Below are 24,711 nucleotides of genomic sequence, written 5' to 3'. Positions count from 1 at the left end.
GAAGTACAAGCAAACACAGCAGGATTATGGCTGACAAAGTTTGAAGATGACTGCAGACTGGGAACCATAGTTGGACACCCATCTGACACAGACATCCTTCAGAAGGGTGTCATAGTCACGGATAACTGGTGCCAGAGCCATGGCCTTACATTACACACTAAACAATGCATAGCCATACCCTTTGGGAAGAACAAGGTTACCACTAGTTCCCATGTAGGTGGCAATCCTGTAAGCACACAGGAGGTTATCAGGGACCTGGGCACCCAGGTTGAGAGTAACCTTTTGTTTGACACTCATGTTGCCAGGGTAGTTAGGTAGAACTTCTACATTGCCCACCTCATCATGCAGGGATTCACATCTAGATCCAGGGAGGTCATTGTTCCCCTGTACTCTTCACTCATTGGACCATTGATTGAGTGCAATGCCCCATTCAGCATGTATATGACCCGACACCTATGGCAATTGGATGGGCCCACAGATTCCTCGACAGGAGGAGAAAGGGTCTCAAACATATTTCTTATGCTGCCCGACTGGAGGAATTCCAGCTTGATTACGTGAATTACCATCTGCTCAGAGGTGACCTGTGCCTGACATCCAAGGCCATGTCCAAACCTGAGTTAATGTACACGCTTCACCTCAAGACCTCTACATCCATCAGAACTACAGTGGCAGGAGATTTAAACCTCAACACAGATATTAATAGGATGTGCTGGAGGGACAGATTCTTCAACCAGAGAGTCCCTATGCTGTGGAACAACATCCTGGTACATGTGAGGCTGAGTACCTCACTGGCTTTGTTCAAGTGAGATCTTAATCAATGGATGGGAGATTGCAGGTATGCCCCAGGGATAACCTCAGTATCACTGCTTGTCAGAGGCACAGCAATATAATGGGCAAATTATCCGTCAGAGTGAAGGTGCGGCAGACTCCACGGAACTCTGGTCTAGGCTTATAAATGCCCTAGGGCAGATAGCCTAGTATGAACCTGTGAACCTGTGAACATAGGCCTGGGGCAGTTGCTGCTATTAGGACAGTGGTCTGCAGCAAGCTATATAGTAGTAGTCAGTTTTAGCCATTGGTGTTTGACCATGGCTAATGCATGCTGCTTCTTGTTGTGGTAACAACAGGGGTGTGGTTATCCATGCCATTTATTGGTAGTCACCCTCATTTTGTATCTTGTTCCATGTTTTTGCACATGTACATCACTGTATGAGGTGTGACCCTGGTAGTGTCAGGGTGCTGATGTGCGCTTTGACCCTGTTTTCTATTACAGCACTGATATGTGCATTCCCTATACTGTGTGCATTTACACTGCACACATCTTGCTGTTTATACCTTTGGCATTGGGTAGCATTACATCTAGGTTCCTATCCCTTGTGATAGCTATGAGGTGGGTTTGTGTTTTTGTGGTTTATGATTGGTGAGGGTGGATGTTAGTCATGGTCCTCAGGTGTGCATATGATACATGGTATTACATTACTTAACACATGGCATTCATGCCTCGGATGGTGCTGCAGGGCTGCCTCTGTCGGATGCACATACTACACTCCCTGTACATTTGGAAGCAGGTTGTGTCATGTTAGGCATCCCTGTTACTGTATGAGTGAGTCAGAGTGGGTATCAGTCCCAGTGTTCCTACTGACCAAGCATATGTGCTATCGTTGCCTCTTTGCCAAGGCCAGGGCATACTGGGCACGCCTCCTTCTGCCTACTGGGACAAGGTCAGGTTGTTCCTCCTCCAAGTCACCCCTGCCTGTGGTGGCCTTGGCAATGGTGGGGATGTTTGGCCCAGCCCTGTGCTGGTCCTGCTGCAGCTGTTTCCGCAGGATCATATTATGTAGCATAGCACATATCATGATCATTTGGGTACATGTAGTTGGTGTGTACTGCAAAGCTCCACCAGGCGTGTCCAGACACGGAACCGTGACTTGAGCAGCCCAAACACCGCTCTATGATATTACGTGTTTGTGCGTGTGCCTCATTATGGCGTTCCTGTTGGTGTGTGTGCATTTCTGATGGGTGTCATCAGCCACGGCTCAAGTGCATAACCAGCATCCCCCACTAGGTGTCCGTGTGGGAAGTCCCCATTGGCAAATGATTGGTACAGCTGTCAGATGCCAGATGTGGGAATCGTGGTAGCTACCAGGGCAGCCAGCACACACATTCATTATTATGCCCTGGGCATCACACAAGACCTGGCAGTTGATGGAGGGGTATCCCTTGCGGTTAATGTAGACTCTACCCCGCTCACCGGCTGGTGCCTTGATGCGTATGTCGTGCAGTCTATTGCACCCAGCACCTCAGGGTATCCCGCTATTTGCTGGAAGAGACGTATATTGCTGGCCACAACCTCACGGTCACTAGGGACATATATATGATCACTGACATGTGGTGACATGGCATCCAGGAACTGGTGCAGTACCCTGGAGGCTGATGCCTGTGATATCCCCATCATATCGCCAGTTGGTCTCTGAAAGGTACCTGTTGCTAGTATTCTTAGGCCAGCACATACCTTGGTTTCCACTGGGATGGGTTCCCCTCTGTTGGTTCTGTGTGTGGCGTGGCCTGCACAGCTCAACAATCTGCTGCAGGAGCTCTCTGTCCACTCTATAGCGCTCTACTATCTCCAGCTCATGTAACCCATGGTAGGTGACCCTAGGCCTGTATACTCTTCTCCTTCTCCTCACTCTGGGTTGTCTGTCAGCATCTGCATTATCACCACCCTCGGCAATTAGCCTCTGACTGATTATAACAGCTATGGCAGCCCCTAGCATTTCTGCTCTGAGTTCAGCTTTTTTCAGGTTTCAACTCTGATAGCTTAGTTTCTGGCAGTATCTCTTGTGAGAAACAGCCTGCACTGCTCTTTGTTGTGTTTTAAGTGCTGGGTTGGGCTTCTAGTCTGCCTGTGTAATTGCCTGCTTCTAATTGTTTCCGTAATTAACTTTAGTAGTATCTTCTGGCAGTTTCCTGTATTTTGGTTGTTTCCTATTTCCTCTCTGTTTCCTGAGGGAGCAATGTGCACACCGGCTTAAACACGCTCACAGTAGCGTAAAGGCGTGTACACATCCCTACACAGTGTTACAGCGCACACATCCTTACGGTGTTAGCTAGGCTGATTCATGCTAAAGCAGCACAAGCACACCTTACATCTGCGCCAGCGCAAACCGTTGTAAACAGTTTGCAACACGCTCCCACATGTTGAACCTGCCTTACACGCAGCGGCGCATGCACTTATTTCAAGAAACTTAGAGTGTAGGGATAGCGTATGCCCTCAATTTCTTGACATTCCCAGTGTTCTGTTGGGACACACCTCCCTCCCTGATGTCTGTCTGTCATCTCTTACCTTACATTGCCCTCCAATCTGGTACATTTCTTTCTATCCTTCCCCATGATGTCACCTACCTCTTACTCTGTTCCTCCCCTTCTCTAACTCTTACGACTCAGAAAGTGCTCATTACTTATGTGGCAGTGTGATTCAGTATTGTAAGCCTCATTTACATAGGATTGCCTAGTAATGCTTAGTTACATATCTTACGGAGCTTCCCCTTGACAACCACTAAGCGGAGGCCATATTGTTTTGCTCTGCAAGTCCCTCCATTGACATTTCATGTAATACATAAATCCCACAATTGTGGGCTTATAAGCTCGGTTTTCAGTTTTAGGTAGCGCACCCGTTTGCGCGGGTGTGCGCTACAGTTAAACACATAAATCCCGTGAAAAAAAAAAAGTTATATAACTTTTTTGCAACCTTTTCATGCCAATGGCCACATATTTGGCCATTGGCATGCTTAATGTAACAAATGCACCCTTTATTTGGAGCTGAGCTGACATAGCTCCGTTTTAATTTGCAGAAATGTACTCAGTTGTCAGCTGAGTACATTTCTGCAACTACGTCCGTTACCACGGACTGGTTTGAAGCTGTGGATGGCTCACATACCTCATTTGCATATCTTGGAGCTGCAAATGAGGTATTGAGCATTCCGCCCACTCCGTGTAAGAGACGTGTTAGCTGTCTCTTACACGGAGATTTGGGCTGTTGCTGAATCAGGAGGCTTACACGGAGGCTTACACTACTCTTGAACTCCGTGTAAGCCTTCCTGAATCTGGCCCATAGTAAAACCACCTCAGTCATCAGAAACCAAATAAATAAAATAAAAAATAAGTAAATATTTAATCTATTCATTCATTCATTCATTTATTTATATGTATTAGTTTACTGGGGTAGTGCACTAATCTATGTTGACCAATTTCAGGCTCAGCCCTTGTGAGATACAAAATATTTTGCAGAAAAAAAGGCATAAATGTAAGAAATATGAGAGTAGTTCAGGTTAGTTACATAAAAAAACTGTATGGGCACATTGTAGTAAATAGTAAATGTCTGGAGCTGGAGGGGGCAAGATGTAGTTTATGGTTTGTCTGACTTTCATGATGAATGACAGGTATAAAAGCTTATATTTTCCAGCGTACTACTCTATAAGAAAACACTTTATTTATAGTTCTCTCAATTTTCCTATTCTTTAGAAAATTATCATTTATTGCAGTTGGTTCAATTTCTAATCTCTCCCTCAAAAAACATATGAAACTTACAAATTATCCCAGCAGCATCAAAATACTTGTCAGGATATTCTGTATATATCACAGACATCATCATCAACCCCCCTTTTCCCATTTTCTACATGGGGTTGGGGTGTTGTTTTAAATGTTGCCATCTCTCCCTATTCAATGGCACTCTCCTGCCTTCTTCGACACTCAAGCCTGATTCTCACTGGTCTTCTCTCACACAAGCCATCCACCTCTTTGCTGGATGCCCTTGGTTCCTCTTACCTTCTTCCCATCTGTCCCAAATCTTCTTCATCAAATTGTCTTGTGTTTTTCTGCATGTGCCCAAACCCCCATAATCTATTCTCATTGACCTTTTCTGCAATTGGAGATTCTTTGGCTTCTGCTCTTATGTCCTCATTTTTTCATCTGTCCCCCAGTGTGTGCCCTACCACTCAGCTTAGGTACTTCACCTCCATCACCTCTAGCTTCCTCAACTGCTCTGCCTTTACTGCACAGGTTTCCATAACATGCAGTAGCACCACTGTTTTGAACACCTTACGTTTCAGCTTATTTTACATTCTTCTGTCACATACTACACCTGACACTGTGCCAGTTGCCTGCAGCCCCTCTGATTCTAGCTTTGACCTCCTCATTCAGACTTTCATTCTCCTCCCAGATACTTGAAGCTGTTAACCTGTTCCACTATTTTTTCCCTTCTATCTCAATTCTTAGCTTCTTCTGAACTCCACCATTTGCTGTCATTAGAATGGTCTTACCTTTAAGCAGTTTCATCCCATGTGCCTTCAGTTTTGCATTCCATTCGCTTATCCTTCGCTGAAGTTTTTGCTCAGAGTCTGCCTGTAATGCCACATCATCTGCAGACAGCAACTTTGTTGATCTGTCCCCTCTAACCTGTTTGCTAATGTATTCCATCACCTGTATGAACAGCAGTGGGCTCAGAGTTGAACCCTGGTGCACACCCACTCTCACTGAGAACTCCTCTGTGAGACTGAACACTGTTCGTACTTGAGTCATTGGGTCCTTGTACATAGCTTGCAATAACTCTACGAATGTTTCTGGGACTTCGAACCACCACAAGACTGCCCAAATCAGCTTTCTTGGGACCTTGGCATATGCTTTCTCCAAGTCTAGGAATGCCCACTTGGGCTAATTACTCATCCCTAGCTTCTTCTCAATTATATGTCTCACTACAAACATCATTTCAGTTGTGCTGCATCCAGATCTGAATCCAAACTGCTCATCTCTCATCTTACTTTCTACTACTCTGCTTATTTGTTTATCAATCACCCTCTCCAGAACTTTTATGCAGGAGTTTGATACCTCTCTGCTGCCCACAGTTGTGAATGTCCCCTTTGTTCTTGAATACTGGCACTAATATACTTATTCTCCAGTCATCTGGGATACACTTTGGTCTCCACACTGTTATGAGTACCATCAGGAGCCATTTCTCCCCATCTCACCCACTCTTTACCATATTTGCTGTGACCTCATCTGAGACAGCTTCTTTCCCTGACTTCATTTTCCTTAGTGTTGTTTTTACTTCTTCTATGGTGGGCTCCTCTTCTTCTCTCATCATAAGCCATGATTGGGGCAGTACAGCTTCTATGGGTTTTTTTTTCATTCAGAAGCTGCTGGTAGTGCTCCTTCCATCCACCTTTGATGTCCTTTCTATTATATTTTTATACTCAGAATATCTCCATTTTTTTTTTCTGTTTTTTAAAAAAAAAAAAAAAAAAAAAAAAAAAAAAAAAAAAAAAAAAAAAGAAAAAAAAAAAAAAAAAAAAAAAAAAAAAAAAAAAAAAAAAAAAAAAAAAAAAAAAAAAAAAAAAAAAAAAAAAAAAAAAAAAAAAAAAAAAAAAAAAAAAAAAAAAAAAAAAAAAAAAAAAAAAAAAAAAAAAAAAAAAAAAAAAAAAAAAAAAAAAAAAAAAAAAAAAAAAAAAAAAAAAAAAAAAAAAAAAAAAAAAAAAAAAAAAAAAAAAAAAAAAAAAAAAAAAAAAAAAAAAAAAAAAAAAAAAAAAAAAAAAAAAAAAAAAAAAAAAAAAAAAAAAAAAAAAAAAAAAAAAAAAAAAAAAAAAAAAAAAAAAAAAAAAAAAAAAAAAAAAAAAAAAAAAAAAAAAAAAAAAAAAAAAAAAAAAAAAAAAAAAAAAAAAAAAAAAAAAAAAAAAAAAAAAAAAAAAAAAAAAAAAAAAAAAAAAAAAAAAAAAAAAAAAAAAAAAAAAAAAAAAAAAAAAAAAAAAAAAAAAAAAAAAAAAATTTTTTTTTTTTTTTTTTTTTTTTTTTTTTTTTTTTTTTTTTTTTTTTTTTTTTTTTTTTTTTTTTTTTTTTTTTTTTTTTTTTTTTTTTTTTTTTTTTTTTTTTTTTTTTTTTTTTTTTTTTTTTTTTTTTTTTTTTTTTTTTTTTTTTTTTTTTTTTTTTTTTTTTTTTTTTTTTTTTTTTTTTTTTTTTTTTTTTTTTTTTTTTTTTTTTTTTTTTTTTTTTTTTTTTTTTTTTTTTTTTTTTTTTTTTTTTTTTTTTTTTTTTTTTTTTTTTTTTTTTTTTTTTTTTTTTTTTTTTTTTTTTTTTTTTTTTTTTTTTTTTTTTTTTTTTTTTTTTTTTTTTTTTTTTTTTTTTTTTTTTTTTTTTTTTTTTTTTTTTTTTTTTTTTTTTTTTTTTTTTTTTTTTTTTTTTTTTTTTTTTTTTTTTTTTTTTTTTTTTTTTTTTTTTTTTTTTTTTTTTTTTTTTTTTTTTTTTTTTTTTTTTTTTTTTTTTTTTTTTTTTTTTTTTTTTTTTTTTTTTTTTTTTTTTTTTTTTTTTTTTTTTTTTTTTTTTTTTTTTTTTTTTTTTTTTTTTTTTTTTTTTTTTTTTTTTTTTTTTTTTTTTTAAAAAATTTTTGGCCCAAATTTTTATCACGGGGGTTAATTTTTGTTTTAAACAAAAAATTTTCAGCATGGCTTTTAAATTTTTTTTTGTTCAAAAAAAAAAAAGGATCCTCAGGTTTGGCCCCCCCTTTTAACTTCTAAAAAAATAACATTTTTTTTTAAGACCAACTCATCTGATGAGAATGTCACTAGTATTGCTTATGACATTTTTTAACAGCTGAGAAGAAATGTTTTAAGCAGTGGTATAACCATACCCACCCTCATGTACCAACTTAAACAATGATGAGACAGTTTTTCCTGCTGAACTTCATTTTCACTGGTTATGGTTTGAGGTACCCAACCTTTATTCAGTGTGTGCGACACTTCCTAATAAAGGCATCTTGTCTCATTTCCAGCACAGCAACATTGCACTAAATAGAATGGCCAGCTGTCTGGAATTATTAAAATCAGATGGAAATGTAACTGTGACAGGGAATCAAACATTTTACTGTAAGTTTAAGCTTACTGTAATGTAAAAACATCTGTTTTTTTTTCATTTCTGTTGATCTCCACTACAACAAACCCAGATCACTCAGCATGTATAAACAGGATCATATGATGAAGGTACAATTAAAATATAAAGAACTCAAAAGTCCAGTCTGCTTTCTGCCTTGCATAATGAGATTCCTGACTGTATAGATGAAACTGAATATCGCAAATTCATTTCCCTATGTTTTGTATACAGTGTACGCTTTTGCTATAGCTCATGTAAACAACAGTATACCCCATTTTCTTCCATCTGCCTGCAGGAAGCAGTTTAGCAGGCAAATACTAGACATAATACAAGATATAAATGTAAATCTTGCCATGGCTTTTGGCCCATTACATAGCAGTGACAATGTATAGAACCATAGAAAACATTTGCTGTAACTTGACTACGATGTTTAGTCCTTCGAATAAACCCATAATGGTGTTGCCACACGAGCGGTGTCATGAAGAACACGAGGTGCATAATTGCAACATTATCAGAAACACATTATTGAAATTCTATAAAGGTATAATTGACAGCACTCGGTTCTTTACACACAAAACTAAATTATGTTCTTCGTTGTCTAAACTGATGGAAAATTAGATAGGTTAATGTAATACCTTCTCTATTGTGTAGTACAACATCAGGAAATATTAAGGAAACCCATTAAAACCACTAACAAAATCATATGCTGCAAATAACGATAATGTTTCTGCATAAAACTGAGAAACTGTCATTATACAGCTGGTATTGTTTGATTTATCCTAATGCTTTTTGCTGCTGATGATTGCATGTGAAGTTATATAAGCTGTCAAGGATATTGCTTTATGCTTTAGGGTCTCACTGAATGAATGAAGCTTAAACATATTATTATTTTATAACTGACAGAACTTCATCTGCCATTATTCTTTTCAATAGTTTATTAAAAAAATAGGCATTATCACGTTATTTTGTACATTTTCAGCATGCTTAAATATGTCACAGATCTCAGTGCATTTTACTTCTAGATACATTTTTTACCACAATGTAATAAATGTTTATCTTATGCTGTTATACTCCACCTGTTCTCATGGTGACATATTACTAACTGGGAGTACAACGGAAATTGAGCTGCCCTCTCAAAAAACGAGACAACACATTATTTGGCACCCTGAGCAAATGAAACATTATGTTTTGGTTTAGAAAAGTGACTTTCACATTGATTATGATACGTGGACACTATGCATCACACTTTGACTACCTTAAATTGTTATGTATTTATTAAGGTTGGGCTGCTCAAACTGCATGTCACCTGCAGAATTTCAAAAGTATATTTCTTAGGTTTGATGGGAGTGCTTAAAATAGCTGGAATTCTGTTTCATACATATACTATATATATATATATATATATATATATATATATATATATATACGTATCAACTTTTTTTATTATAATACTTCCTGCAAATATTTTGGGAGGTACCTGTAGTAATTATAATATATGTATGTATAAGTGAAATGCTCTTTTTCTAAGACTTGATTGAAATTTACAGAATCCTTCAGGTAGGTGTAAATTTTTCATGTCTGGTTTGCATTATTAAGATGTTGTGCATTTAACTATTTGAATAACAGAAATGCTGAAGGGAAATTTGATGCATGCTAAATTGCCGTTGAGATGCCAGGAACAGTTAAAAAGTCATTAAGGTGATGAAGCAACACAAGCCAAGCAGGAAACCTTACTGGCAATGGGTTAACTAAGGTACTGCTGGCTGCCACCATGGTGACACTGAAGTCATGTAATCACACTGGGATATTTGCACCTGGCATAACAATCTGCTGCTAGAGCAACCCATAGATCGGATGCCATACTGCACGGGTTAATAAACTTGCAACAAAAGAACAATTCAGTAAATTCAGAGATAAATTCTTTGAAGACTGCTTGGTATTCCTTTTGTGAAAGAAGAGAAACCTGTTAGAGGAAACAGGTGCTGTTAATTATTATGCCCTGGGGTCTGCATTTTACTTTATAAGTAAAGTCTTAACTGTGAAAAGATATAATGAGCTCAAATATTGAATGTTGCATGGCTTAGCATGTTTTTTACACCTGGAAAATTAAAACTTGTAGCATTTGTCATTTGATGTAAATACAATATTTGCTTTTTAGATGAGTATTACTTTTATTAATATTAATATTTTATATACAGTAGTGCAAACAGAACATCATGTTGTCTAAGTAAGTAAGTAATGCACCTTTGCAATTTTTATTTAGTTTTCACTTTTTTTTTCATAACTGTGCTGTGAGATTTTCTTTAATTATGCGGACAATCGCAGGGCAAAGATCAAGTCACATGTGCCAAGAAAATGAATAAATGTAAATAACTGCAGCAAGAGGGAACGCGTACAGCAAAATTAAATAGGAATTATAAGCAAACAAGAAAAAATATTTTAGTTGTACTTGAACATTTCAAGGTATATGCAGCCTGGCCACAAAGCACACAAAGATGAAGCCCTGTTTGTGATTCAGAAGACGCACGTTCGATTAGATGAATGGGTGCTAGAGGGATTGGGCAGGGATGATGGGTGTGAACATCTGTTGTCAACTCACCTATCCTAGGAGAAGACACAAAGCTCAGACTGAACATTTAGGAGGTTCCTAGAGGAAGCACTTTGTGTTGTGCATATGGAGTATGAGTCTGCTGAGCTTGATATAGAAGATTAACTGCTTACGGGGAAGTAATTTGTGGTAGCATCCCATCTTCCACAGGCTTGTAGCAGTAATGGAGCTAAGACACCTGCCAAGAGGCTTAGGGTTTCAAGTGTGAAGACAGAGAGAGTAGGCTGCTCTGATGGATGCAAAGCTGGCCACCTCTACATCAACTGTCTCCAGAGAGGTATAAAATGAGCTGATTAGGATCACAGGACTCAGGGCTAACCTGGAAATCCCCAGGAAATAAATTGACTGGTTTAGTGAAGGTAGAGGGCGGTGGAAAAATTGCAAGGCTATATATATGATGTCTAGATCTGTAAATATATGCATGGGTGCACATGTCTGCATGTGCGTGTGTGTGTGTGTGTGTGTGTGTGTGTGTGTGAAATGGGATTTTTTTTGTAAAGTTAGAAGGGGAAACTCAGTCTGATTAATAGATCTTTAGAATATGTTACAAAAAGCAAGGGATCAGTTGGTTTGCTTTCAAGGAAAAAAAAAAGAAGAAAACATTTTTTGTAGTGTAATGCATTTACTACTTTGTGGCATGGTGACAAAGTGGATGCAATTACTGCAGTATTTCAGTGGTTTTGTTGACATGGGTTCATGACTAAGTACACTGTTGACATTTTTCTCATAGCTTCTCTGATTAAGTAATAAGAAATAGGAATGCATTACTTGATTGAATTTATACAATGTATAAATCTGATGCATATTGCATCTATATGAAGACATATTGTATCTACATAAAAGCAAAAATTAAAATGGAAAATCAGAGATCACATTATCTATTTAATACTGTCTTCATAAACTGAGGGAATGAATTTGCAACAGGCGGATATGATATCTGGAAATAGGCCATAACTACATACCCATCCTTGCAATCTTTAACTATTTCTGCCCCCCAGCAGACATTGCAGACATTGTTGCGTGTCTGTGCACCTGAATGTCATGATGAAAAGGTGGATGATTACACCTCAGAGGTTGCTGCATTTGCCATTTGGAACTTGTTTATTTGTGGGTGTGGTTTATAAAGTTGCTTTTCACAGACACACACACACACACACACACACACACACACACACACATATATTTTGACTGGCATATTTCATTGAGACTGATTTCATTGAGACCTAATAATATCAAATTAATCCAGCAAATGGAAGTTCACTCCTACCCCTTATACAATCTTACTTCATTTAAGCACCTCTTAGGGCCGGATTTATGAATGGCTAACCTTCGTGCTGTTACTATCTGTGTGTCATACCATGACAAGCACATGATAGATCACTATTTTGTATTCATTAAATGGTAGAGCAGCAAAACAAAGTTAAATGGCAGAGTATGCTATTGAAAGTAGAATTACATGCTAATTAACCAATCCAGGATGGCAGATCCATTCAGGAAATTATAAAGTAATCATATAATGTTGGTGTAGCTCTTTGCTATGAACTCCAAAACCTACTGGAATACAGCCACCATCACACTTTGGAAAAAAAAAACAGTGTTAGGGGCTGATGCATCTCTCTTGCATGTGTATATGCAACAGGCTCTAATCTGTACTGCCGCTGCTGCTGATAGACCTCAGCGAAGGAGAAGAAGGGTGTTCAGACCCCATTTAACATATTATGGACTGCATGATACCAAAATATTAGAATGATACAGGCCTGACAGGGAAACATTACAGGAACTCTGCAACCTCTGCCACCCCACCTCAAACCCAGGGGAAATCGAGGAGAACTTATACCAATGGAAACTAAGATATGTATAACATTAAGGATATTAGCTACTGGTACATTACAAAGACCAACAGGGGCTATACTAGGGGTGTCACAGGCCTCGATCTCCAGAATATTACATCAATGTCTTAATGCTGTGCTAGAACATACAAGGGAGTACATCTATTTTCCATGGACACCAGAGGAGAGAGCAAGAACAATGCAGGACTTTTATGCTGTAGCACACATTCTTGAAGTTTTGGGGGACATAGACTGCACTCCCATAGAAATGAAAGCCACACCTGATGAACAGGAAAGGACATACATCACTAGGAAGAGGGTCCACTCAGTCAACTGCCAGGTTGTCGGTAATTCCCAAGGGATGATCTTCAATGTTTGTGCAAGCAACTCAGGAAGTTACTGTAACTCAAACATATAGCACACCTCTTAGCTTTACACAACGTTTGCTAGGGATGATGTTCCACAAGGTCATCTACTGGGGTGATGCAGGTTATGCACAGGAACCATGGCTCATGACACCATCAGAAATGTGCACATGCCTACAGAAAAAGGATACAATGATTCCCATGTTCAAACTAGAAACATCATATAGTACGAGCTTAGCATGCTGAAGTCATGTTTCCACTGTCTAGATGCATCGGAGATTGCCCTGCAGTATGACCAGATACCTGAAATGAAATATTCACAGTCTGTGCTATGTTGAACAATATCATATTGAGAAAACAGTTGCAACAGGGACAGCAAGGGCCAAGACCATACATTCCTGGACCACAGACAGGGTCGGCACCTCGAGCACTTACAGACAAGGATTTTGAGGGATCACGTCTAGTTGCAGTGGGAGGTAACAGACATAGGCATGCACAATATGCCCTTGCCCTGGCTAAGAGGCAAAGGACAGCAGACGCACTCACCATATAAGTGGCAAATGATAGCAAACACACTTACCAGCTAAGAGGCAAATGATAGCACACACACTCACCAGAAGAGGAATACACATAACAACATAAGCACATACAAATATTAAAACTGCTGCCAGCCAATGTTCACAAACTTTACTTCCCCATGTAATGGCTGTGTTCTAATAGCATCAGACAATGACAATGAAAAGGGCACATCTCATGCCTGCAGTAATGTAAGGGTAAGTGTGGAACCTGTAGTATACAAACAAATGTGTAAGAAGATAAACATAACTGATATACCTGCACGCTGTTAGTCGTAAATTAACTTAATCAGAACTTGTATGAGATGTCCACTAATGGCATTATTAGCTTATAGGAATGATATCTGCAATATGCAGCTATGCATTGTATACAATAACTGATATCAAGCCAGTCACTTACACACTGTACACAAAACGGTCAACAGGACAATTATGTCAACATTTTCACAAGTAGAGCAATAAGCAGGAATGCAAAATCAGTGATTTGAACACATGATTTACAATACTAATTGAAACAATCATTCCAAGATGCGCATATACAAAAACATCCCAAATATTCCTATGCAATATATATGCATTAAATCAACATAATGAAAAAGACTCACTTATCTATCCACTCTTTGCATCAAACATATATGCAACCCGAAGTCAAACCCAAATGGACAAATGGCATGGCACAGTCATCATCATTTGCAAAGGGCTGGGGGTCAGTAGGCCAAGGCTGACACCAAAGTAGTGGCAGTGTGTGTGTGAGTAAGAAACATAGAACATTTAATAAAGTAGGAAGTATCTGAGGGACACTACCAGGAGGTGTATCTCAATCAACATTAAAGTTTGCTTAGCTTGTATATGTGTGAGTTGGTATGGGCAGTTCTTGTGAAATGTGTGTGTGTGTGTGTGTGTGTGTGTGTGTGTGTGTGTGTGTGTGTGTGTGTGTGTGTGTGTGTGTGTGTGTGTGTGTGTGTGTGTGTGTGTGTGTGTGTGTCTGTGTGTGTGTGTGTCTGTGTGTCTGTGTGTGTGTGTGTGTGTGTGTGTGTGTGTGTGTGTGTGTGTGTGTGTGTGTGTGTGTGTGTGTGTGTGTGTGTGTGTCTGCATGAACACAATCAAGTTCTGTGCTAGCAGCTCTACGTCCTGGCATGTTGGATGGTTGTAAGCCATGCATGGTACAGTTGTCAGATCAGTGTCGGCACTCATGACCACACAAACTGCCTCTGCCAGGAGCTGCTCTGCCACTTCCACATCCCTGGTTCAAAGTGGGGGTGCTACCTGAATGTGAGCAATCTCCGCTGGACAAGTTCTCTTCATGACTACGTCCAGGACCATGACCCCATGGCCTACCACTTCTGGGTGTGGACACCTCAATCACTGATGGAGCAGTGGAAGTAGTGCCACAATGGGAGCAGAATCTGGCATGGCCATGTTGGCTAACACCAGAAGATGTTGCAGCTCTGGGGACGCATGGATGCCAGCCCTCCCAGCAGATATTCCATCACAGACACTGCTCAGTCCAGTGTGTCACGCATCCTATCCAATGAGTTACTCACATGGTTGAAGCAGTCACACACATCAGAATGTGTCACTTTTAGGACTTGCAGTATCTCTTCTGAGGCTCTGGTGGAACATTCCTGTGCTTTCATGATGGCCCTGCACATATGTTTGGTGGCACATAATGACACAGCACTATCGGGATTAGGGTGAACAGTAGGCCTCCTCCTGGCACCACTAGCAATCCTCCTGTGTAGTATCACACCCTCACAATGGCTACAGGCACACTCTACCACTTCTGCAACCAGAGTAACCACAATACCCAATCAACTGTGTCACTCTCAACCTATCCTATATCTGTGGGCTCAGTGGAATGGGTATGCATGGGCATATGGACTGTATCCTAACTAAAGCCAGGGAATGTATGAACTACAACCTCAGTATCAGACTGAACCTCTGCACCCCCCTGAATGTGCCTGTATATTATCATCATTGTCATTAGAGGCTACCGATACTCTGACACCAAGGTAAGAGTTGTACACTGACATTGTAAGAATCACCTGTGATAATGAGCAATAAACACAAGCAGAGAAATAGTGACTGTAACTGATCAAACTGTGTTCTAAACACTATGTTAAACAATTTCAGATGCTAAAAGAATACAATGCTTACTCTCTCCTCAGACTTACAGCTTAATAACAGTTATTATTATCAAAGAAAGTTTGTGCTTACCATGTACATGTGGTCTTTCAGATGGAAATTCTAATGTTCCTGGGAAAATAGGACGGCAATGGAAAGAAGGCTAATAAGCATCACAATGTAAATGACACAAGGACAGGAGAATAATGCTCTGCCTAGCTACACCTTAAGAAATATCTCAGAATCAATCAGACTACCCCCACAACACAGTCTCTCTTCGACTCTGTCTCTTCTAAGGCACATGGCTCAATGTTTCCAGACATATCAGAAGTATACATGCATTAACACATAAAGATTTCTAGAATGGCAGTAAATGCCTTATATATAACATACCTTGAAGTTTTTCTTGGGATACTCTTGGCCTGTCATCCATATCAGCACCAACATTAAGCAGTCTGTGTGAACCCTCTGCTGAGCTGTCAGGATCTCTAACAGTGGACAGAAACTGCCCATTTTCCATAAGCAGGAAGCAGGACCACCCCCTGTAACCATATGTTGTTGTGCAACTGCTTATAGTTCCTGGCATGGCCTGGCAATGTGTTTATGTCAGCGACCACCTGCTGCCATACACTTTATCTGGCAGGCATATCACTTCTGCCTCTGTCCAGCAGGAAGGCTCCATGGTGAAGTAAAGCTTTGATGATAACCTCATTCTCTGCATCACTGAAAGGTGGTTTGCATGGAACAGATGGTATGGGTGCCATAATCCTGTATGACATGAAACAGGAAAAAGACAAACATTATTTGTGGCACATAGAGAAAGTAATCTCCTCAAATAAAATCTGTGCGCCCATCCTCAACAGAAAACAATTGAACACACAATGCTCATTTATTTATTTATTTATTTATGTATTTATTACAGTTTGATGATAGTTCACTGGGCCTGGAAGAGCCCATTTTTAGTTGAGGCTTGGGGAGAAAAGCTCCACAGGATGCAGACAATTTTATAATAGTTATACAGAAGTAAATAAAGTAGTAGAACAGTGAAAAATACAGAGATAATACACAATTTGTTAAAAAAAGACAAAACATTTCTAATCCTAAGTAATGATTTACAAAAGTGAGATTCATGTAGTCTAAACATATTAAAAGTACAGGCATTTCAGATGAAAAAACATAAGTAAAACATTTATGTACAGATAAAAAAGCAAGCTTTTTTTTTTGGAAGTTAGAAATATGAGGAGAGGACAGAGAGAAGAAGGTGAGGTGGGAGACTAGATACAAGGATGTCATCTGATTCTTCCTGTGAGAGTTTCTCTTTCTCTGAAAATATTTGCAGAATGTGCCAGTGTTTGCAGTGGGAGAACACAGGTTTCTCAGTCACTCAGGAAATATTATGAGCTGTTACAAATGGAATTTCCAGAGCCTTCCTCCATTCTTCCTGTGCTGTCAGCATTAGAGGATGTGTATGTCACTGTCTGCAATTTCCCTGCTAGTCATGGAATACAGCTTCTATGGAACCTGGCAATATCCCTGGCTGTAAGAACACAGGTTTATTTAAGCGCTTTTCGTTTGACTCTTAGACAAACTTCTTCAGAACTAAGGACATACAATGCATTGTGCTTAAATACCAATAAAATCATGCCTTAATTAGCTTTAATTAATCATTAACTCAATCATTTGTCTAAAAGAAGACTAGTACAATAAATTCAACTTAGAACTCTACTACAAATAAAAACAATTTAAGAAAAATCACTGCAGAAATTCAAAAGTTTATTGGCATAGAGCAAGTTGTTAACGACAGTAGGGGTGGACCCTCTCAGCTCAAATTATTAGAAAAAGAGTTACAATGGCAGATCAGACTTGAGGCTTACCATTTACCAGGTTTAAATGAAGCATGTTCTATCTCTAGTGTTTTGAGATTGATTAACTTGAGAAGATAGTATAATGTTTTTTACATGGTATTTATTTAACTCTTCTGTGAATAGAACAAAGTAGACACATTTTAAAGCATTTAATTTGGTTATTTCCTATGTTCCAATTTTTAACTTACAGGTATTTTGCAGAGATTAATATTATTATTTATTTAATTTCACTGCTTATTTACTTTTGAATTTCTGCAGTGATTTTTCTTAAATTGTTTTTATTTGTAGTAGAGTTCTAAGTTGAATTTATTGTACTAGTCTTCTTTTAGACAAATGATTGAGTTAATGATTATTAAAGCTAATTAAGGCATGATTTTATTGGTATTTAAGCACAATGCATTGTATGTCCTTAGTTCTGAAGAAGTTTGTCTAAGAGTCAAACGAAAAGCACTTAAATAAACCTGTGTTCTTTCAATCAGTGGTGGTTTTTGGTGGATGTATTTCAAAGACATTTCCTGAGGAACAGTTTACGTGTCCTGTGCCAGTTCGGTTTCCAATATTGGTTCGTTTTGGTTATTTAACGGTTTGGTTTTTCTTTACTAGTTATATAATATCCCTGGCTGTGCTTTACATGAACTACAGAGTGAACTGGCACCTGATCTGTGTGCCCTGTTCAATCACAGCCTCACCTCAGGCTTTGTCCCTATTGAATGGTGCACTGCTACAGTCATCCCTCTCCACAAAGGAGGAGTGACTACAGACCCCGGGAACTATCATCCCATTAGCCTGACGAGTCTGATATACAAAGCTATGGAATGCTTCATCATGGACCCAATAAACAAGGATACAGGGAATCTCCAAACTCTGGATCCCACACAGTTTAGTTTTGTGAAGGGTAGATCATACCTGCTCAATTTGGTCAACTTCTTTGAGTCATTCACCAGAGCTGTAGATGAAGGCAAGGTGATTCATACAGCCTACCTTGATCTGGCCAAGGCCTTTGATACCATTCCCCACTCAGGAATCATATCAAAACTCACTAAGCTAGGCACCAATCCCTATATCACTAGGTGGGTTGCAAACTGGCTCACAGATAGAACCCACAGTGTAAAAGTAGCTGACTCCATATCAGACTGACAACCAGTCATGAGTGGAGTTCCACAAGGTTTGGTCCTGGGTCCTCTCCTGTTTGGTATCTACTTCTCTGAAGTCCAGGCCAACACGAAGGGTCTCTGGCTGACAAAGTTCACAGATGATTGCAAGTTGGGAGCTATTATTAACTCTCCAAGCAATGTTGACATCCTACAGAAAGGCCTTACTGAGACCAACAACTGGTGTCAAAACCATGGCCTTAAGCTCAATGCCAAAAAATGCATCGTTATTCCCTTTGGGAAAAACACAGTTCCCATGAATTACCACATAGATGGTAGTCCACTGAACACAGAAGGAGTTATAACAGATCTGGGAACAAAGGTTGACAGCAACCTCTCTTTTGACCACCACATTGCCACTGTGGTCAGAAAGTCCTTCTATGTGGCACATCTCATTACTAAGGGTTTTGCATCCAGGAAGAAAGAGGTCATTGTCTCCCTCTACTCTTCCCTCATTAGGCCAATCATTGAGTACAATACCCCATTTGGCATGCACCTCACTAGATACCTGCAACAACTGGAGAGGCCGCAAAAGTACCTCACAAAGAGGATCCTATGCCTAAAACACTTGTCCTATATGGACAGACTCAAAAAACTCCAACTATTCTCTGTCTCATATCGCCTGCTTAGAGGCGATCTCTGCTTGACTTACAAAGCCATGTCTGACCCAGCTCTGTTAGAAATGCTACATCTAAAGAAATCCCAATCCCTCCACACCACACCACATGCTCCAGAGACCTCAATCTCATTACCACAATCAACAGAACATGCTGGAGGGACAGGTTCATAACACAGAGACTGCCCATGCTATGGAATATACTTCCCATACATGTCAAGAAGAGCACCTCACTGGCCCTCGTCAAGAGAAATTTTGATGAGTGGATGGGAAATGGAAAATTCACTCTGGGGATCACTCCAGTGGCTCTGCTCAACAGAGGACTGGGAACTAAGGTCGGGTGGCATGATGCCAGGGTAATCCTATAGGCTAGGCTTGTAAAGGCTCCAGGGCCATTAGCCTAGCACACACCTATGAAACTATGAACAGTTAGTCTAATAGTTCTTTGACTACTGGCTGTAATAAAGTGCAACTTCCTGTGTTGACATAAATCACTTGTCTGAAGATTGTTTTTGGCCATAGTATCAAAGGTTCGATTCCAGATTATGTCACATTATTTCTTACTGTGACGTTATTCTTCTGTGATGTGTTTCATGATATACATGTAAATTTTTATCTAGTTACAAACTTTTACTGAACAGATTTTGAATACTGTTACAAGAAAGCTTTTGCAAACACATCCATGCCCATAAGGAAGGATTAGTAAACCACCCTTATTCATATCTTAATCAAGTGTTGCCTCTCGTACAGCTTCTTGATATCCTGAGCCATCAGTTAATGATACAGCGAATGACAAATGAATAATGCAGAAGCACCATAAAGATGTGCATTAATGGCCTGTAACACCAACCACTGATATGTCCGTCTTCACCCCTTCAATCTCACCCCTTTGTACTGTCAATGGATATACATTTCATTTTATGGCATTTTCAGAATTTCATTCATAGGTTAGGTTAGTATTAGGCTAACTGCCCTTGTGGGCCTTTTTAAGCCTAGACAAGTGCACTATGAGATGCTAAATGACATTTCAAGTGTTATTGCAAAATGTGGTGAATTTTTGCCTTAGACCGCATTGCCATGGTTAGTTTAGCACAAATAGCAATACATCTGCTGCACTACAGTAGAACAGACTTAGGTTAATACACTAAGATACAGTTACACTTACATATGTAGTACTGCTGGATATCACGTAAAGTATAAGGGAGACTACAACTGATATAAGTGCAATGAATACTGCTAATGCTTTTATTGATCATGTTGTGAGTGTCTCTTACAATGTCTGATTGAAAGTTAGCACAGCATGAGCTCCTCTGTGGTGAGCAGAGATAATCTACATGCCTGTGAAGTTTTATTTCTACTGCCAAGGGTTCAAATTCTAACATGTTATACAGTAATGCATTTTTTCTCCATATTAATATTATGTATGCAATTGTGCTACATACAAAACGCCATCCTCATATCAACATCATATTTTCAATTTCCTAAACTTTATTCAACCAGATGTATGTGGATGTTTTGGTTATTGTCAATCCTGCACTTTCTCTATCACTATATCAATCACTTAATGGTACAGACCAGGACACATTCTGAATGAGGAAACAAGCAATACAAACACAACATACAGGTATTCATACATGTGCCATAACACAAACTGTTATGTGTCTCTCCATATCTGTGTTCCTCATCACTTCTTCTGTCTCATCACATTATAATGTAACATATTTACTAGGCTGCTGTATGAAATGATCATCTTATGTCATTGGCTACTGTCCTTACTGTGAGGAAGCATAAAGTCCACACTTCACAAGACATCCTGCCCTACACACATAGTCAGGATATGCGATGAGTCATAATAATTATTTCAAAATACACACCATCCTTATGTTTAACAAATTGTACACCCAATTAACTTGTGAGTTCCATTGAAGCTTGGCTGATATATAGTACATATAAAAGATGATTTGATTAGGCATTACTGACAGAATTTGGGCAATCAACATATTTAGGATAGCCATTCCTTTGTAGTCTTTTGGTCATGATCAAAATTACTTATGATAATCACATTCTGACACCCTTTGTTAAGTGATCTGCATATGGGACCTGAACCCTGCTTTTTCATTTAGTTCACTGACTTTATGGCCTGTACCACAGAGAAAGTCAGGTGAGAAGTGGACTTTCTCCACTCAGTCCTATCTAGAGTGCTTACAGTCACCCATTGCCACTAAGCCTGTTTGCACTACAGAAGGCTTACCACATTAAATGTTTCACTTTTTTCCTTCAGCAGTGAACTCTGCTCTCCACCTAATGTAGCACAAATATTACAAACAAGCACAACAGTTCATTTTTGAATTAAGCTTTGGTCCTCACATGTCAAAGGTAGACTGCAACATGCAACGTGTGTATCTGCAACATGTTAATATAAAAAAGATGTGTTCTACATTAAATCACAATCACATTTTCTCTCTGCTCCTTATTTGCACAAAGGCTGGCATGGAGCACAACTGAATAACACTGAACACTGCTACTTCACATTCAACACCTCAGAGTATAATCAGTAATATGTGCTAATACTTTGCCAAAATATATACAAATAAACAAGTTTCTCATCGTTGCACATCAGGTAGACATTTTGAACAAATATAATTATTGTTGCTGGATTGCATTACTTAGTTACATGGAAATTGCTTAATGTACTCAGGTGAACTGCAGTGAACTGTGTAGTTGACTGAATTCTTCATTCTGGACAGTTATGTCTGCCCTGCTGCAGTGACACTTGCAAATGATATACAACCACATAGAGCCTTGGAGCACACACTTCATCATTACTTGGCCCAACTACATTGGAACACTGAGTGGCTTTGCATTGATAGGGCACACTGACCGTGCATGAGCAAATACTATTGCTAATTATAAGTAGCGTTCATTAAGGTTTACATACCATCATCTCAACCTAATGATCCATGAAAGCTTCATTGTCTATCTTGTGTTTTCCAAGTGTGTGTATGTGTGTGTGTGTGTGTGTGTGTGTGTGTGTGTGTGTGTGTGTGTGTGTGTGTGTGTGTGTGTCTCATCTGCAGAAATCATGTAAAACAGGTACATGTTAGTTTCAGTACTTCAATACACATTAATGACAGCAAAGCTGACTTAAGTCAGTAGTTTGCATTTATTATTGATCAGAAGATTGCATTTACTCTTTCATATCAACAAATATGGCCTTGCACAAAAATTTCAACATCACAATATCTTCTCTGACACAGAATGAGAAACTAATCCTATGTACCCTGCACTGTCACACTGTAGAAGTCAGACCTTTTGGATGGCATTTGCATTAAGTACTGTGCTCTCTAGATTATGTAACTAAATATGCAACGGGCTCTAATCTCACAGCAGTCAACTCGTGTGTGTGTGTGTGTGTGTATTTGTACGCAAGTTGTTTATAGAGTCATGTAAACATGATATTCCATACTGCTGGCCTCACTGAAATAGTAGCATGGAGCAACTTTTACACTGCAGGGAGAGTCCACATCAATATCAGGCCCTTCTTCCAACATCATCTTCTCTGCAGCACAATGCTGATGTCATCCTTTATTAAGTGAACTCTCACACAGTAGAAGTCAGACATCTGTGGTGGTGTTTGTGTTAAGTGTTGTGTATCCTGAGAGGTAGCGAGTTCTAATCTCACAACAGTTAACTTGTGTGTGCAATAGTAGAGCAATAGCATTATTAGAGGATTAATTCAACAGCTATATTCATTTGATTCCCACTCATGAGAAATATTTACATGGCCAGATCAATCTCATATCCACTTTTCACTCTGCCCAAAAATGCATACTGTCTGCAGCACACTGATCAAGTCATCATTTTAATAATGCACTCTCACACCCCTAAAGTCAGACCTGTCCTGCGATACATGCCAATAATACACTTGTGTGCAGATTGTGTCACTAGATAGATAAGGAGTTCAAATACATCAGGGAGAAACTCATGACTGTATGTGTGCCTGCTCGAATGTAAATGGATGGAGGAGTTTCCTGCACTTCTTAGAACTGACAAAATTTAAATCCCACATAAATATAGAATTCATTTTTGCACACACATCTTTGCATGACACAGCTGATGTCATCCCTTCAAAGAAGCAGTGTGGCTCATACATAGCCAGTAAAGTTGGGTAAGCCTGGAATTTTTGAAGAAGAGTCAAGACAGAGTCAAGCCAAGGGCCCATTAATTACTGATCCAGAGCAGACAATTGCAACAATAGCTCTGTTAAAAGTAACTACATCTGGAAGTCCAGAGGCAATTATTTAAGTAACAAAAAAAAATACTACAGTTACAGCCAAACAGACATTGACACTGCCAGCATTCACTCAATTAAATGAATATTGATGGTATGTTGATTACAGTTCATAACAGCTTGCACCCACCCACCCCCTTCACTGTGCCCAAATTACAGGTCTGCTGCCAATGAAAAATGGGGAAAAAAGTATAATAATCAATAGCACACAAGTATACCACTCTATGCAGAAACAGTAATGCTGCCCAGGCTTTTGAAAAGTTACATTTTCCCTTCTGGTCTAATGATGATTTAGTGCACAGTAGTTCAACCACATTTTGGCAAGAAATGGTCAAACAATCCCAAGGTAAAAACTAGATACACTGCCTAAATGGAACAGCAAAAGCTTTGAGAAACATTGCCTGTTGCTAGCTTTATTTAAGAAACCATATTTCAGTTGTCTTAAGGCAACCTGCGGTAACAAAAAAATCAGTATTCTTAACCTATTTGGGAACAAAATGCACACATTGTCCCATGGACTTTGCCCCTTCTGAGAAGGTAAACTACCTCTGACTATGAAGTTGCTGCAAAATATAATAATAATGGCAATCTTTGCTCTTTGATGGATACTTCCCTCCAACAAACCATATCAATCATAACATCCTAAGCTCTCATGTATTGTATGCTCCCAAAACCGATGGCATATTTCTGTACACTAATTTCTCACCGAGTAAAGAATGAAAAATTTAAGAACTACAGTTACATTTTGCAATTTCAGTTTGTGATTGCTAAACAAATACACTGCCCCCAACAAGTCATAACACTTTTATTTGCCAGCAGTAACTATATGATGGCCTTGTGGTTTCATGTACAAGATGCCTCCGCACCCCTTCTCCAAAAAGGCAGCCCACTTCTCTGCACATCTGATGCCTGATGGTGAGGAGACTGAAAGAAAAAAGAAACAACTACTACAATAACAGTAATTTCAACATGTTGCTCTTGAACACATATACTCACAGCTAAGCACCTCTTGTAGGTTTACAGCATTGAGCTAAAACCAGGGACAACTGAAAGGGTGGGGCTTACCTCAAGAAACACAAAAGAATTCTCCCATATTGTTTTTGGCATCGGTAGTGCTTTCTAAGCTCTCCTGATTTCTTTCTCTCAGTGAATCATGTTCCTCCCCTCCATGGAAACATACAAGCACTCTTTAGTAAAGGAAATGATGCACCCCTCATCCTAAAAATGAGCTGCAAATCCCTTTTTATAAAAGAATTGCCCAACTACAATGTCTTGCAATAGCCATCTCCCATGAAAAATGTTTAAGTTGTCTTCCTTTTCAGCACTATAACATGTGGAACCACCCTGTTTGGCATTCCAACCAACCTCAATGC

This window comes from Protopterus annectens, chromosome 10.part0 (assembly GCF_019279795.1).
Source record: "Protopterus annectens isolate FY-2018-M chromosome 10.part0, PAN1.0, whole genome shotgun sequence".
In the NCBI taxonomy this organism is placed as follows: domain Eukaryota; kingdom Metazoa; phylum Chordata; order Ceratodontiformes; family Protopteridae; genus Protopterus; species Protopterus annectens.
The sequence above is the reverse complement of the archived record's forward strand: the minus strand, read 5'-3'. Positions refer to the sequence as shown.